Source organism: Sus scrofa, chromosome 1, assembly GCF_054392235.1.
Source record: "Sus scrofa isolate SSC_HxYL_T2T_F1_AM1 chromosome 1, Sscrofa_HxYL_maternal_Yorkshire_Landrace_v2.0, whole genome shotgun sequence".
Lineage (NCBI taxonomy): Eukaryota > Metazoa > Chordata > Mammalia > Artiodactyla > Suidae > Sus > Sus scrofa.
In genome coordinates this window covers 34,916,501-34,931,497 of record NC_139383.1, presented here as the reverse complement: position 1 = coordinate 34,931,497, position 14,997 = coordinate 34,916,501, and the positions used below count along the sequence as shown (strand labels likewise).

The following is a 14,997-nucleotide window of genomic DNA, read 5'->3' as shown; positions in this document are numbered from 1 at the left end:
GAAGATATAATAAGTAAAATAAATAGGTGGTGAAATATTATGCTCATGAAAATTATGTTTATGTTAAATAAATGGATATGTATAAGTATGTGGGTGTATTCATATATGTACACACAAACATGCCCATATGACAGGGAAAAAAAATACACAGGAAAACATTACCTGTATAATGGAGGGAAGCTGCTTTTTCTCTTATGTATTCTTATTTTTGTGTATATATATAGCCAATGAATATTCTACAATGAACATGCATTAGATTTTTACTTCTTAAAAAAAGAAAGACCTCATGAATGTTATCATACATGAGGAACATCAAATGAAAAATGATAAATACTTAGGAAATAAACACAAGGTTTTTGCCTTTTAAGAAATAAATCCTATTAGCATCCTACAGATTAACAGCATCTTGGCTTTCAAAAAAAAAACCCAATACAAAAATCAGGAATTTCTTATTGATTTCAACTCATTAAAAGAGAGAGAGCAAGTACTTAGACTAAATGGAAGTCTTTATTTAAAAGAACAGCCAAAGAAAACAAGTCCCATATTCATAAGCACCACAATCTAATATTTAGATGAACAAATAATGCCTTATGAACTTTATTAATGAAAAATTTATCTTTAAGCTATACTTCTAGGAAAAGCATAGTTACCCCAAAAATAGGATTAACTGACAAGAAAATAATGATAAATAGGTTTCTCTACTTCATCCTAAAATTCCTTTATATATACATACATAAATATATATATATCCTTTTGTGCACTAATAATATTAAGCCAGTTATTATTCAAAATCTATTGAATGTGCCCTATAAAATAAGCTGAGAGAATTTTCACTTCTCTGCCTAGTACTGACCACACTCTACAATCTTGCTCAAAGCACTTTTTCTATATGACCTCCCATTACTTCTCTTCACAAACTGGCTTCCCCAACCTGACAAAGTACTCACTATTTTCTCTACATACCATGCCAGTTTTCTCCTTCAGAATGGGCTCATGCTCTTCTAAGGAAGGCTCCCCTCATCTCAGCCTCTGGCCAATTTTTACTCAGCCCCAGCCCCCCTACAGCTTTCCCTCCCCTCAATACACAGCTTTTGCCTTTCTGGCTTTATCCCTTAATTTTACACTGCTTTTATACAAATTTAAAATAATTTACATAGGAGCCATTTATCTCCCTTAGAAGACTAATGATGTTCTCTTAGAAAGCACATGATTCACTCAGAGTCCAATCAGAAAAGAGAAGCCACACAGTAAATGTAACAGCAAATGTGTAATATAAACAATTATTAACTACAAGAAGGTAGGGACTTGAAAGTTATAAAAAGAACCCTAAAGGATAATCACAATAACCAAGGAAGAAAAAAATGTGGGAAGGGGAGGGAAGTTGCTGAAACTAAGACCCCTTTAAAAGGTGTGGTTACAGCCCAATGAGTGGGGAAGACGTGTGCTGGGTCACTGAGGCTAGAGCTGGTCCACACCTGCAGGGGAAGAAGAGAACACTGCCATGCAGCAAGGTTTGGAGGGAACTGTGAGAACACTGGGAGGGCAACAGCAACATGGTCACCAGGCCAGTGCTGGGGCTGCAAGCTCCCTGAGGTACTGCATGTTCCAGGAAACCTTCAGCTATGTAGGACCAGCAAGAAGAAACTAAAATAGAAACACCATTTAATCAGAAGTAAAAGTTCCTTTCTATTAAAATGCCCCTTCAGCACCCTCTAATGACACGGTAACTGTACTAGTTACAAAGGAGAACTCCTTAAAGGGTCAACCTTCACCATTACGGAGCAGGTAATGAAGGGTAGAGCAGCTGAGCAATGATCTGACACAACATCGAACGAGGACCATGCATATAGTAGAAGTTCAATGAACAATGGCTAGTTGAATGACTGAATGAATGAGGAGGAAACAAAGAGACTAGCTCTTAGAATAAGACAGCATATAACATACTATTGCGGAAATACCAATTCTACATATATGTGAGATAAGTTTTCATAAAATGTCAAAACAAAAATAAAGCAAACAACTGTAACTGATTATGTTGCTTTCAACAGATTCATGTGATGAAAGAGTATGATGTTTGGAAGTATTCATTTAACATTTTTGTCAGATCCACTCTTGTATATATACAAAACTTTCTATTAGAGTAAGGGTTCTCAAGCATTTTAGTCTTAGGATCCATTTTCCAATCTTAAAGAATGTTGAGAATATCAAAGAGCTTTTGTTTCTGTAAGTTCTGTCTATCAATATTGACCATATTAGGAATTCAAACTAAGAAATTTTAAAAACATTTATTAATTAAGTTACTGTTAACAATAATAAACCTATTATATGTTAACCCAATAAAACATTTTATGGAAAATTGCTATATTTTCCAAAAAAAAACTAGTATGAAGGGAGGCATTATTGCACATTTTTGCAAATCTCCCTAATGTATGACTCAATAGAAGACAGCTAGATTCTCATTTTTACTTCTTTATTCAATCTGTTGTAATATCACACATCATGTAATCTCTGAGAAACTCTACCAAGAAAAAATGAGAGGAAGAAGAAAAACACCATCTTAATGTTCTTTGTTCTTTTTTTTTTTTTTTTTTTTGTCTTTTTGTTATTTCTTTGGGCCGCTCCTGCAGCATATGGAGGTTCCCAGGCTAGGGGTCGAATTGGAGCTGTAGCCCCCGGCCTACGCCAGAGCCACAGCAAAGCGGGATCCGAGCCGCGTCTGCAACCTACACCACAGCTCACGGCAATGCCGGATCGTTAACCCACTGAGCAAGGGCAGGGACCGAACCCGCAACCTCATGGTTCCTAGTCGGATTCGTTAACCACTGTGCCACGACGGGAACTCCCCATCTTAATGTTCTTATGACAGTAGTTTTGACATCACAGATCCCTTGAAATGATCTTGGGTACCCACAGTGGTCTCTGGACTACATGTGAAGAACCACTACATTTTAATAGGCATAATTCCTTTTAACTCCATGCTATAATGTGAACATTATCAGTGTACTTATTTATATTGAATCAACCTCACTCATTCAGTCACCACACAGTAGAAAGAGGTACTCTATGAAACAAAAACCCTCACTGAGATATTGGATGTCTGGAGCATAAAAATCCAAAGAGCTGAATACTTTTATACAAGTATAAGTATAAAGGGTTAGTAATCAAGGTTCATCAGAGAAACAGAATAGTGTGCATGTGCACACACGCACACATACACACAGCAAAAGATTAATGATTTATTAGAAGGAACTGGCTCACGTGATTACAGAAGCTGAGAAGTACAGACCCAGCAGAGCCAATGCTATAGTTCTAGTCCAAGGCCAAAGGCTAGGTAATATAGTCTATCTTAATAAGAAAAGCATTTTTGTGTGTTCTGAAGATCATTTTGAACAGCTACCAAAAGCAGCCAAAGCACCAACACTGTGCAAAACAGTTAGTTCTTGGCATCGAGTGAGATTTTCCTAGTAGAAACAGAGCATGCCAGAAACTGTTGACATGAAAAAACTAACGGCACTATTCAGCAATATAGTTTCACGCCTCGCCAGCTTAAGAAGCCATAATCGGGACCACTGGATAGAGAAAGGAGTGACAACCGAAATCACAATCCATCTAAGATGGTTTTTTTCCTTTGTTGTAAAATTAATATCTCTAAGCATTTATGTTGTCATTACCTTTATGTTGAAGGCAATGTTTTGACTTACTTTGCATAGCATTTTTCAGCTTTGCATTTCCTTTATCAAGCTTCTTCTCCCCACCCCATTTCGCTTCATCTTATTAGATGGCAACACGATATACCAAGGTACTAAAACTAAGATCCCAGGAATCAGCTTGATTGTTCCCTTTCTCTCACTTTTCTCTTACAACCCGCTAGTAAGTCCTACTGCCTTATCCTCCAAACTGTCTCCTCAATCCATCCAACTTTTCTTCATCTTCCCCTCATCTCTCATCTCTCAGGACGACAACCAGAATAGGCTCCTAACAGGTTTCATGAATTCCACACTAGCAGCCCTACAATAGTTTTCTATAGGGAGTCGGATTTTTTTCGAAATATGCAATCAATCTTATCTTTATCTCCACACTGCAGTGATAATTAAATCCAAACTCTCTATTCGACTTATTAGCCTCAGTATAACCTGGCCACTGCCATCCTCTCTGAACCACCTCCCACCCCTTTCTTCTCTCTCTCGACATGTTCCACATACAGTGGGCCTCTTTCTGCCTTTTCAAAGTCCAAACTTATGTCTGTCTCAGTGTTTTTACCCTGGGTTTTTCTCTGCTACGAATACTTTCTCCTCAGCTGGCTTATTTTCATTAGTCAGGTCTCAGCTTGAATACCATCTACCGCTGAAGCATTCCTTGGTCTGTCAACTAAAGCAGTTCCTTCCAAGATTCTTTCTAACATGTCATTCTTTGTTACTGCCTTCCTAGCACTTGCCATTTACCTAATCTAATGTGTTTGTTTGCTTGATTGAAAAAGTCCACAAAAAGATTTGTACTCCATCTATCTTGTTCATTCAAAAATTTAGAACGAAAGAGCATGATAACGTGAGGAAAAAAGAATGTATACATGAAAAAAAAATTTAGAACCATGTCTAGAGCATTCAGCGTGGAGTTGAAATGTTTATGACAACATCTACAACCATCTATGCTTCTTGCTCTGCATGTCCATAGGACTTCTACAGTGCTCTCTCATGGACCAAATATATACCATACCTCTTCTGTGCATCTCCCCAGCCCCAGTGCAATCACTGCAAGACCAGGAACATTTTTTTCCTCTTAGCACCTAACAGAGGGATGTTGCACCTGTAAACTCTTGGTGAACTCAACCAAAGGCAAGCAAAAATGAAGAATTTTTGAAAAGTATAGCAATATTGTCTTTTCAAAGATAGAACAAAAGGGAAAAAGTAATGGAATCTGAAAAAAACTTTAAACAATATTCTCTAAAAAAGGGGGGATGGGGGAAAAGAAGACAAGAGAGGAGAAGAGAAAAGGAAAGGAAAGGAAAGAAAAGAAAAGGAATGTTCTCAATGTTGGCAATTCCCCCAAGAGATTCCATTATTTTTGCTAAGGTTGACATAGATGTCCCGACTTTTTTGCATGGCCTATTAATAATTATTTCTTCAAACTTCTACCTTTTTTACTTCTTAAGATAATGCCTTCTACTATAGTTAACCCCCTACATTATAGTTTGTTTCCAAGACAGAATAAGGCACACATTACAAAATGTCAGATTAGAAAAAAAAAAAAAACTTGTCCCTCAAACTCCAGTACAAAAGGACTGAACTTTCAACTTCACAGCACTCTATTTCAACAACTTTCCTCTACAGAAAATGCCCTTTCCATTGCCCTGACCAAACATAAAAGTTTTTCATCCACATTCTGCAGAAATAAAATTTCTCTTAATCCTTGAGTAAGAGCTTTGTTTTTGTTCTAGGTAGCCAACTTACATTTGAAAATAAAATACATTTTATTTTCAGAGAACACTGTCTAAAACTTTCAGAAAACACAAAACTCTAAGAAGAAGGCTTCAGGTAAAATGAGCATGACATTTCTCCTTCCTGGAGACTCCTCACCTCGGGGAGTTTACCTGCTTATAAAATTTAGGAACTGGGCCAAACATTGTACTATATTTTAATACCCTTCCCTACAACACCTTAGAAAGCAAAATCATGAACCTTTGACCACTAAAATATTCATTTTCACCTATATGACATAGAAAATTGGTATAATCTGATCATTAAAAACTGTTAATTTCCCCCCCTTTAAAAAAGCTAATTTTATAATCTGCTGTGCTTGTCTCATCAGGAACTTTTAGGACTCCAGCTGTCCTTACTCCCTCCCTTCCTACCTATTCACCTAGCTTGGGGAATTAATCTAAACTTTCTCAGTCTTGCTTTCTTTATCTAGAAATGCCCACACCCCTTAGGTTTGCAGTTGGGACTAAATGAGAGTGTCTGAATGACGTACTAAAAGCACACTGATTAGGCAGGTCCTTGATGTGTGTTCCTTTGGTCATATTCATTCCTTTTTCTATCAAATAGTACAGAGAATCAAAGTGGAAAATATATGAAAAGAACATTTTCAAAGATAAAAAATGACAATGTTAAAAGACTAGTAAACTTAAAAACTTCCAATCCAGAGGCATTCAAACCTTTTTCAAACCTTCCTTACAGGACTCTACCTAAACCCATCCCGTCCCCACGTGAGTCAGCTCTCCTTACCAGCTCTTTCCTTCCTATTCTTTTCTAATCCTCCCTTTTTCATTCTTTCTAGCTTTGAAATTGGATATAAATACACAATAGAAACACACATATGCACATAACTTTACCAACAACTATAACATGCATAAATATAAATTTAAGATTCCCCTATTCCAAGATTTCTCCAACTTCTGAAATCCTAGCACTCCCCCCATGATTTTACAACCTCCATAGCTTTTACATTATATGGTACCAAAATGTTTTGAGAAGCAACTGCTAAAGTGAAAAGCAACTTCAGAGAGAATAATCAGAGCTGCATTACCCCAAAAGGCAACAGAGTCTTTGTTCTGTAGCCAATTTTGTAATCATCACTTGCCTTCTCTGAGGGACCAAGATTGAAAAGAACACTGAAAGGTATGAGAAGGCAGGACAGCCTGCGGTCTCTGGAAACTGCCTAAGGACTAAACATTACACTAACAATTCCAACCTGTTGTCTGCATAGATCTTAATTCTATTAATAATGAAAGACCAGAACTTAATAAGGTCAGAACAGAATGAGTGTACAGTATTGCTCTATTTCCATATAAATGGATATTCCCAAAGGCAAAATACTTAGCAGTCACAGCATGTCTAAGGGTATCTAAAAATCTATTTTAAAATTTTAGCATATCCTATACCAGAATAACGAGTGTTTATTTCGACTAAAATTAGTAACAAGAGTCAATAACTGCTCCTGGATAATAAAATGGCAAATAATGATCAACTAGAGAAGAATTCAGTTTGAGCAAAACGTCTCAACTGAGTTCTCAGGTTCAAGGATAATCACAATATAAGGCTTCAACTAACAAAGGAAGTTATCCCTCCTTTATTAAAACCTAAAGTTCCAAATTACAATAGAAGACACTTTATAAAAGATTCAAGAGAATCATTTATTCTACAGTCATCCAAAGGAAACCATATTCCCATCTCTGAAATGGTTAAAAATTCAGGCTCTAAAGTCAGCGTGGCTCTGATACTACCCACCCCAAGCCATCCACCTCTCCTCTACCATTTTACTGATGAAAATCAGTCCCAGAAAAGGTAAGTGTCATATTAGAATAAAAGTACTATCTGAGAGGATTGTTACAGGGATTATAGAAATGGGAACTATCAAAGTAAAAATATTTTTTCACTTCTTTTACATAGAAACTATTACCTAAACCAAAAATCAGTCTGCTTGTTTTTGAAAGCAATGCCTGACTTAAAAGGCATAAGACAAACAAAGGGAGGGAAAGCAAAAGGAATTGAGTACATCGAATGTGGGAGAAAAAGGAGAAATTGAATACAGAGAAATAGAGAAGAGTCCAAATGAGAGGAGAAAAAAATAGAAATAAGTGCTTACACTTTAACTGTAAAATTTGAAAGACAAGAGAAAAGAGGGAAGAAAGGGGGTAGGTAAAACGAGGTTATATGTATATTCTGTCTCCCGAAGCAGCTTCATAAACCATCCAAATATGATAGATGAACTGAGGTCCCAGGAAATAAAAAAGCAAAAGATAATGGTACGATCACCTCGAATGTTGAGATTTTTGCTTTTGGTCACAAGATTATTAATCTTCTATAATTCAAGTATTTGATATAAAATTGTTTAAAAATCCAAGACCCTTTTCAGATTACTGCTCTCTAGGATAAGTTATTCCACCTCCAATGCTGCCAATTCAGCTATTATTTAATAAAAAATAATAAAATAAAAACAAAACACCAAAAAAATGACCAAAACACACCTGGTCAATTGCGAAATGCCATAGTGGTCAGTGGTGAAGAAAGAAAGAGCATGCAAATACTTCTGACATACAGTTAATTCAACTTCCTCTTAGCATATACAATCACCCAAGGATATTCCTCCAATAATTCCGTTGAAATATAAGCAGCAAAACTGCACAATGCAAGCGTACAAGTGACCTCCATCCCAACAGTGCTCTTGTTGCCCAGAGAGCAACTAAGGATTGTACTTTGTTTTCATAAATACTAACTTAAGGCTCAATGAGTGAACACAAGCATTGAGAAATGTAGAGTTTCAGTTCCCACACTAATTCTTTAAAGCCACCCCTCGGGATGTACTGTAGAAGCTAAAATGGAAAATAGTTTCATCAAAACAAGTAACAGTGGGAACTCTGACCAACAATCAAGCACAGGTGTTTCCCAACCTCTCTCCACAGGGAGAATGTGGAGAAGGAAGAGGGAACTTTCAATATACGCAAAATTTTGACTCAGTCTACTACTGAGATGCACTTGCAGGACTTCAGTAATATTCATAAGATAAATGGAAACACCTTATGCAACAGAATAGGATTGAGTTTTTCTCCCTTGAGGATAGCGAGAAGCAAGGATATGTTTCCAAGAGTTTTTTCTTCTAACTATAATATTATCAAATATCTTCTTAAGAAGTTTATGGGACCAAAAAAAGGAATTGCTTTTAAAGGGTCCTTCAGATAGTGACTAAATTCTGCAAGTACCATGAACTGGCAGTGATTACTCCAATCATGGTGATCCACATCCATAAGATGCAACCAAGTGCATGCACAGACACAGACCATACCATACACTTATACAGTACTTGAAGTCCTAAAGTACAGTCCATACAAACCTTGCGATGCTCATTTGCCATGAATCCCCAGCATGAACTCACAGTTCACAATTCATAATGATAGAGCATACATTTTGTCTTGTTTTTGTTTAGAAGCTTTGTAGTCTCTTTTTCTCCCTTGTGGTGCCCAATTCCTGCCTTCGATAAAAATTCCTATGATTAATCATATATAACTTTGTAGGTAATTAACAAATTTTACATTTCCTACCTTGGGGTTAATAATGCATAGAATTTTCCTAACTCAATAGTATTCTTAAGGGATACTGCCTTTCTGGACAGTGATCTACACACGGCAGAAAGCCCATTAATGGAAACAATGATGGAGGCTAATTGGAATATATTAAAAGAACTATTTAAAATGTAAAAAATGTCTTATTTAATTCAACCAACATGCCAGTGAGAAAGTTATGGAATACTTAAAGTGTTTAATAGTGTACAGAAGAATGTGGGGTTTAGAAAAGTTAAGTAATTTAGGAGTTTCTATTGTGGCTCAGCCGGTTAAGGACACAACAGTTTCTGTAAGGATGTAGGTTTGATCCCTGGCCTTGCTCATTGAGTTAAGGATCCAGCACTGCCACAAGCTGTGGCATAGGTCATAGATGCGGCTAAGATTCTGTGTTGCTATGCTGTGGCATAGCTGCACTCTGAATCAACCCCTCGCCCAGGAACTTTCATATGCCACAAATGCAGCCATGAAAGAAAAAGAAAAAGAAAGAAAGTCAAGTAACTTAACTTGTTCAGAACTCAATCTAAATACAATACTAAAACCATTTCCTTTAGCTTGTATCTTATACTGCCTATCAAAGTAGATAAGAAGTTCAGTTTATAAAGGTAACATATAAATTAATTATTTTTTAATTGCTTGGATAATCTATGGGATGTATTTAAAATGCTCTAACAGAAGTTCCCACTAAGGCACAGGGGCTTAAGGATCCAGAATTGTCTCTGTGGTGGCTCAGGTCACTGTCGAGGCACAAGTTCGATCCCCAACCCAGCTCAGTGGGTTAAGGAACAAGCATTGCCACGCTGTGGCACAGGTCACAGCTTCAGCTCAGATTCAACCCCTGGTCCAGGGACTTACATATGCCACAGGTGTGACCAAAAAAAGAAAAAAATATAAATAAATTAAATGCTCCAAACAAACACCATTTCCCTTTATGGGGCTTTTCTATATGGTTGAAGTATCACATAAATAACCCAAATAAATAAAATAACCCAAAAAAGAAAAAATATGAATAAATTAAATGCTCCAAACAAATATCATTTCCCTTTATGGGACTTTTCTACATGGTTGAAGTATCACATAAATAACCCAAGAGTCAAAAATTACAGTTCAAAACAAAATTCTGATAATCTCTTTTAAAGAGAGGCTTGCTTTATAGCAAAGGATCATATAATGGGATCCTTTTTTCTCAGAAAAAGGAAAGAATGTGACCTGAAGAAAGACCTGTGATCTGAAGCATGAGAGTTATCACTAAAAAGAAGACAGAAGATCATTTAAAACAGTGGAAACCACTTGTGCAAAGGACCTGGGGCAGAGCAGATTATAATGAGAAAGACTGAAGGTTTGGCTGGATAAGAGAAAATGGGAAGATGAAGATGGAGATAAAGAAAGTAAACAGACCAAGAAGGCCTTATAAACAAAATAAGGACTTTTGCCTTTTAGTGTTAAGGAAAGACATAGAAGAGATTCAAGCAGGGGGAAGCAGAGGTTGCTATGCTAAATCAGATTTAAATTTTAGAAAATCACCCTGGCTGCAATGTAGAGACCAGTTAGGAAATAACTGGAACATTCCCATTGAGAATACATATTTGATTATGGCAGTAGATGACAGGGATGATGTGAAGCAACCATCTAAAACCTTTATAGGAGGTAAAAGTCAGTAAGAATTGGTGTCATATGAGAAACAAAAGTGAAGACAAGACAGGTGTCCAGAATGTCCAACCTGTGTTTCTTGCTCATATTCCCAATGAACAGGGACGCAATTCCCCGAGTCCTGGCACACTGACAAAGTTCAATTTGGGGGGAAAGTTCAGTTCAAGTTTTTTGTTGTAAACAACAGAAGTTACTATAGCATTTTCAGCAAAAAAAGAAATCCATTACATAGGATAAGAAAGCCGAAACAAGGATGAAAACATACCCCTGGATTGCTCCAGTGGAGACCCATTGCTGAGCACAATGCAGGCTGAGTCCTATACTTTGCTGCCCATGGATGTTTGCGATTCCACTCTCTGCAGAAGGAAATGCGCATGAGGCCTGCTTTTTGCAGCCAACAACTTCCTAATCTAACCTCCTTTAGGGGGTCTGAATGGTGGAGATTTGGTCACCTGTCAACATCTTCATCCTAGCTATAAGGATGGCTTAAAAGTATTTGACTTCTTTCTGAGGTCATGAGAATTCAAACGGCAAGAAATTCACAAAATATAGGAAAGACTGACAAAAAGAATGCTAAATATCATCTAAGGAAGAAGGAGCATTAATTTTGTTGAAAAATACCAGAGACGATGTCGGTGGGCAACAGGATATAGGATTCTGTATCCTGGGGGAAAGATCTTGGCTATAAAAACATTGGTGAATCATCTCTACATATATTTACATATATAAGGAAATTCCAGAATCCAACCATATGTTTGCCTTTTATAAACTTTTCAACAAAGCCTTAAATAGTCTATAAACATGATACTACAGAGTAAATTTAATTAATCAAATTAATGTCACACCATATAGGAGTATGGAACATACAACACAGCAATCTGATTGCAAATCTCTATCACTAATATTGATGGAACTACTACAGAAGACGAGAGAAATTCATTCTAAACCTTAAACTTACATGACTAGCTCTGATAACTAAGAATGTTCTTACCCTCTTCCACCAACATGTTCTTTCAATAGTGATTAACAATTTGGGTCATTTCCAAGACCTCACAACAAATTCTATCTGCAGCCGGATGAAAGCTACTTAATCTTGCACTCACAAACACACATAACTAGTTTGCGTGTTTCGAGTATATTCACCTCTTGACCCTCCCTAAACACATCTTTGAATTGGAGCAGCTGTCTCCTGATTTATTTTTTTCAAATACAAGATCAAAATTCCCTGTTGAGTGTGTTGTCTATTTATCCTGATCAGCATTCAATTTAAAAGACAATGTGTACCGGGGAAAAAAAAAATTGACAAGATGCTAAAACAGACAAACTTAACTGGAGAGGGAATATTGCAACTAATTGTGATTGAAACACCATCGTGATGATCCTCTCCACAGTAGTTTTGGCCTAAAATTGCTTCCTGGGACACAGAAAAGCACAGAAATATCCTTCTCCATTTATAAATGAAGAAATGAGACAATTAAGTTCATGGATAAAATAACTGCAGTGACACCTGCTGAGTAAAGAAATTTACACTGTTATCCATGTGGGGCTTCCAGGAAGGATGTAGGGCTCCAGACTTCTAAATCCTTCTTTAGGTTTAGGAAAGGTTCCAAGACAGGCACTAGTCTTACCACAGGGGCCCTGATTCTTCTCCTACAGGCAGAAATAGCCTCAAGATCAAGTGCCTTAAGGTAATAACAGAAAGGGTGTTCCACCCACCTTTCTAGTTGCCCAGGATCATATGCAGGGTGAGACCCAAATGTCAAAATTACTACCCCGAACTCCTTCAATACAAAATGAGATAAAAAAGCGTGATGGCAAGAAAAATTTAACTGCTAAGGAGATGAGCAAAGAAGAGATACAGATGCCTGAGGAAACGAATTCTCAGACAAACTAAAGACATTTGTTCAGATGACCTACAAGAAAGTTAAGATTTCTCCAGTGGCTAGAATTTCCTCCTAAAATAAGTCATTTTGTCTAAGTATAAACTATTTCTTGGTTCTCTATCAAATCAGTAAAAATAGCTAAGAGTTCACCGGCCTGAACTGTCAGAGCAAACCCATATGGTTCGTAACATAAACATGGCAACCAGATAGGGTTTCAAGGCTTTCTTTGTTGATAAACATTTGTTTCAAGCACCAGTTTCAGTACACCAGTCACATAAGGAATCCCCTCATTCTAGCAGACTCAGCAACTGGAAAAGCATTATTACTTTTACTTTAAAAACCTTCAAATGTGCATAAAGAAAGTATGGTCTGATAAGTCTCTATGGGCAGGAAACAGTTTGAGTAAAACCCTGATTCAGTGTTCCTCAAACATGAGTAAAATACTAATCTTTACAAAGAAAAACTTTCTCACAGACTTTAGCATTAACTTAAACTATGCACAGGGAGTTCCCATTGTGGCACAGCAGAAACAAATCCGACTGCTATCCATGAGGATGCGGGTTTGATCCCTGGCCTTGTTCAGTGGGTCAGGGATCTGGCATTGCTGTGAGCTGCTGTGTAGACCACAGACACAGCTCGGATCCCTCGTGGCTGTGGCTGTGGGCATTTGCCAGCAGCTGTAACTCCAATTTGACCCCTAGCCTGGGAACTTTCATAGGCCATGGGTGCGGCCCTAAGAAGTAAAACAAAAACAACAACAACAAAAAGAACACAAAAAACTATGCACAGATAAATCACCAAGTATTAACTTATTATGACGAGAGTTTTTCATGCTCTTATCCATACAAGCAAAAGTAAAAATCAATAAAATTTATACTAATTTAACATAACAAATTATGTTTTGCAGCATAAAGATTGCAAATATTACATTAATAGTGAAAACATACATACTCTGTCATCTAATTCACATTTCACATTTGGATTTGATTCTTCTTTTGATCTTAATCATGAGACATCATTTAAGTCAGTGTTATTATATCTTTGTCATTTTCTTGGGGAGTGATTTTTAGCCACTGATTCACCCTTTTGTTGGGCCAATAAATTTATTAATGCATCCCAAAATGCAGTAATAGGAAATACTTAAAGGCATTTATAAAAATTTCTTTTCTTATTGTTTACTATAATTATTGTTAATAAGCTTTATTCAAGCTAAAAGGAATGGCATAATATATTGAAAAAATAGGATGATATCAGCTAATATTAACGTCAACGTTTCCTATAAGTTTCTCATGCTTACAGCATCTATGATCTGCCACATAGGAGTTAAATGTTCCCATCACTTTTTCGCATATGAACTACTGTTAAACCTTCATTTGTGCCCTAAACCATGATGCAAACTGTACTTTCCCTTGTGTAGATATGCTATCAATACAAATGCCTGAATTATTCTTAACCATCCACATCATCTTAAATGTGGATAATATTAATTTAGATTCATTAAAAAATACAACTTTTCAAACTTCCATAGCACTCAGAGAATGTGCCTGTAGATTACAGGAAAAGCACTGTCCTAGCTCACTCAGTAATAAACTCGGCTTCAAGGAAGATTTATCATTACAGTACAGATAACTGTAGAGTGAGGAAACAAGAGAAAAAGCACATGAGAACAAAACTGTGTATAAGCCTAAATACATTTTCTTGGAGGCAAATGCATACTTTAACTTTTCTAAGGAAAAATATTTTTTTAAAAAGGTACTGAGAGGGATTCACACTCTTTAAATAAAAGTCACTAAGTCACTACTTTATGTCCTATTACTTCCTTTTTGCCCCCACTTTAGAATTTTTTTTTTCTTTTTAAGGCTGCACCTGCAGCATATGGAAGCTTCCAGGCCAGGAGTTGAAATGAAGCTACAGCTGAGGCCTACGCCACAGCCACAGCCACACAGGACCCAGTCACATCAGTGACCTATGCCACAGCCTGCAACAAAGCCAGATCATTAAACCACTGAGTGAGGCCAGGAATCAAACCAGCAACCTCACAGTCACTACATTGGATTCTTAACCCTCTGAACCACAGTGGGAACTCCTAGAATTTAATACTAGGAAAGGCTTTGCCTTCCCTGAAAGTAGTAAAAACTAAATGACTAATTATGTATTTCCTTTTCAAGTTTGGAGACAGGAAGCTTGCATCTAATTTGAGGTTCAACTGGAACAGCCCTATATGCTTTAGTGGCTGGAAAACTTAGGGTTTGGGGCTGTGAACCTGATTTTATAATCATATTTCCATCTTACATGGCAGGAGTCTTTTCTCCTTATTTATCCTTTGTCAGTTGGTTAACTAGCTTAGAATAAGTCCCCTCTAATTATCTATGTAACAATGAAAGTACATAAATTAAATAATGAATGATTAGT

At 36.8% G+C, this 14,997-nt stretch overlaps 1 protein-coding gene across 43 annotated transcripts in view; it reads right to left on the bottom strand.

Moving 5' to 3' along the window:
• PTPRK (protein tyrosine phosphatase receptor type K) overlaps positions 1-14,997 on the bottom strand; it is a 560,031-nt gene that overhangs the window by 359,351 nt on the left and 185,683 nt on the right. The window lies entirely within an intron of this gene.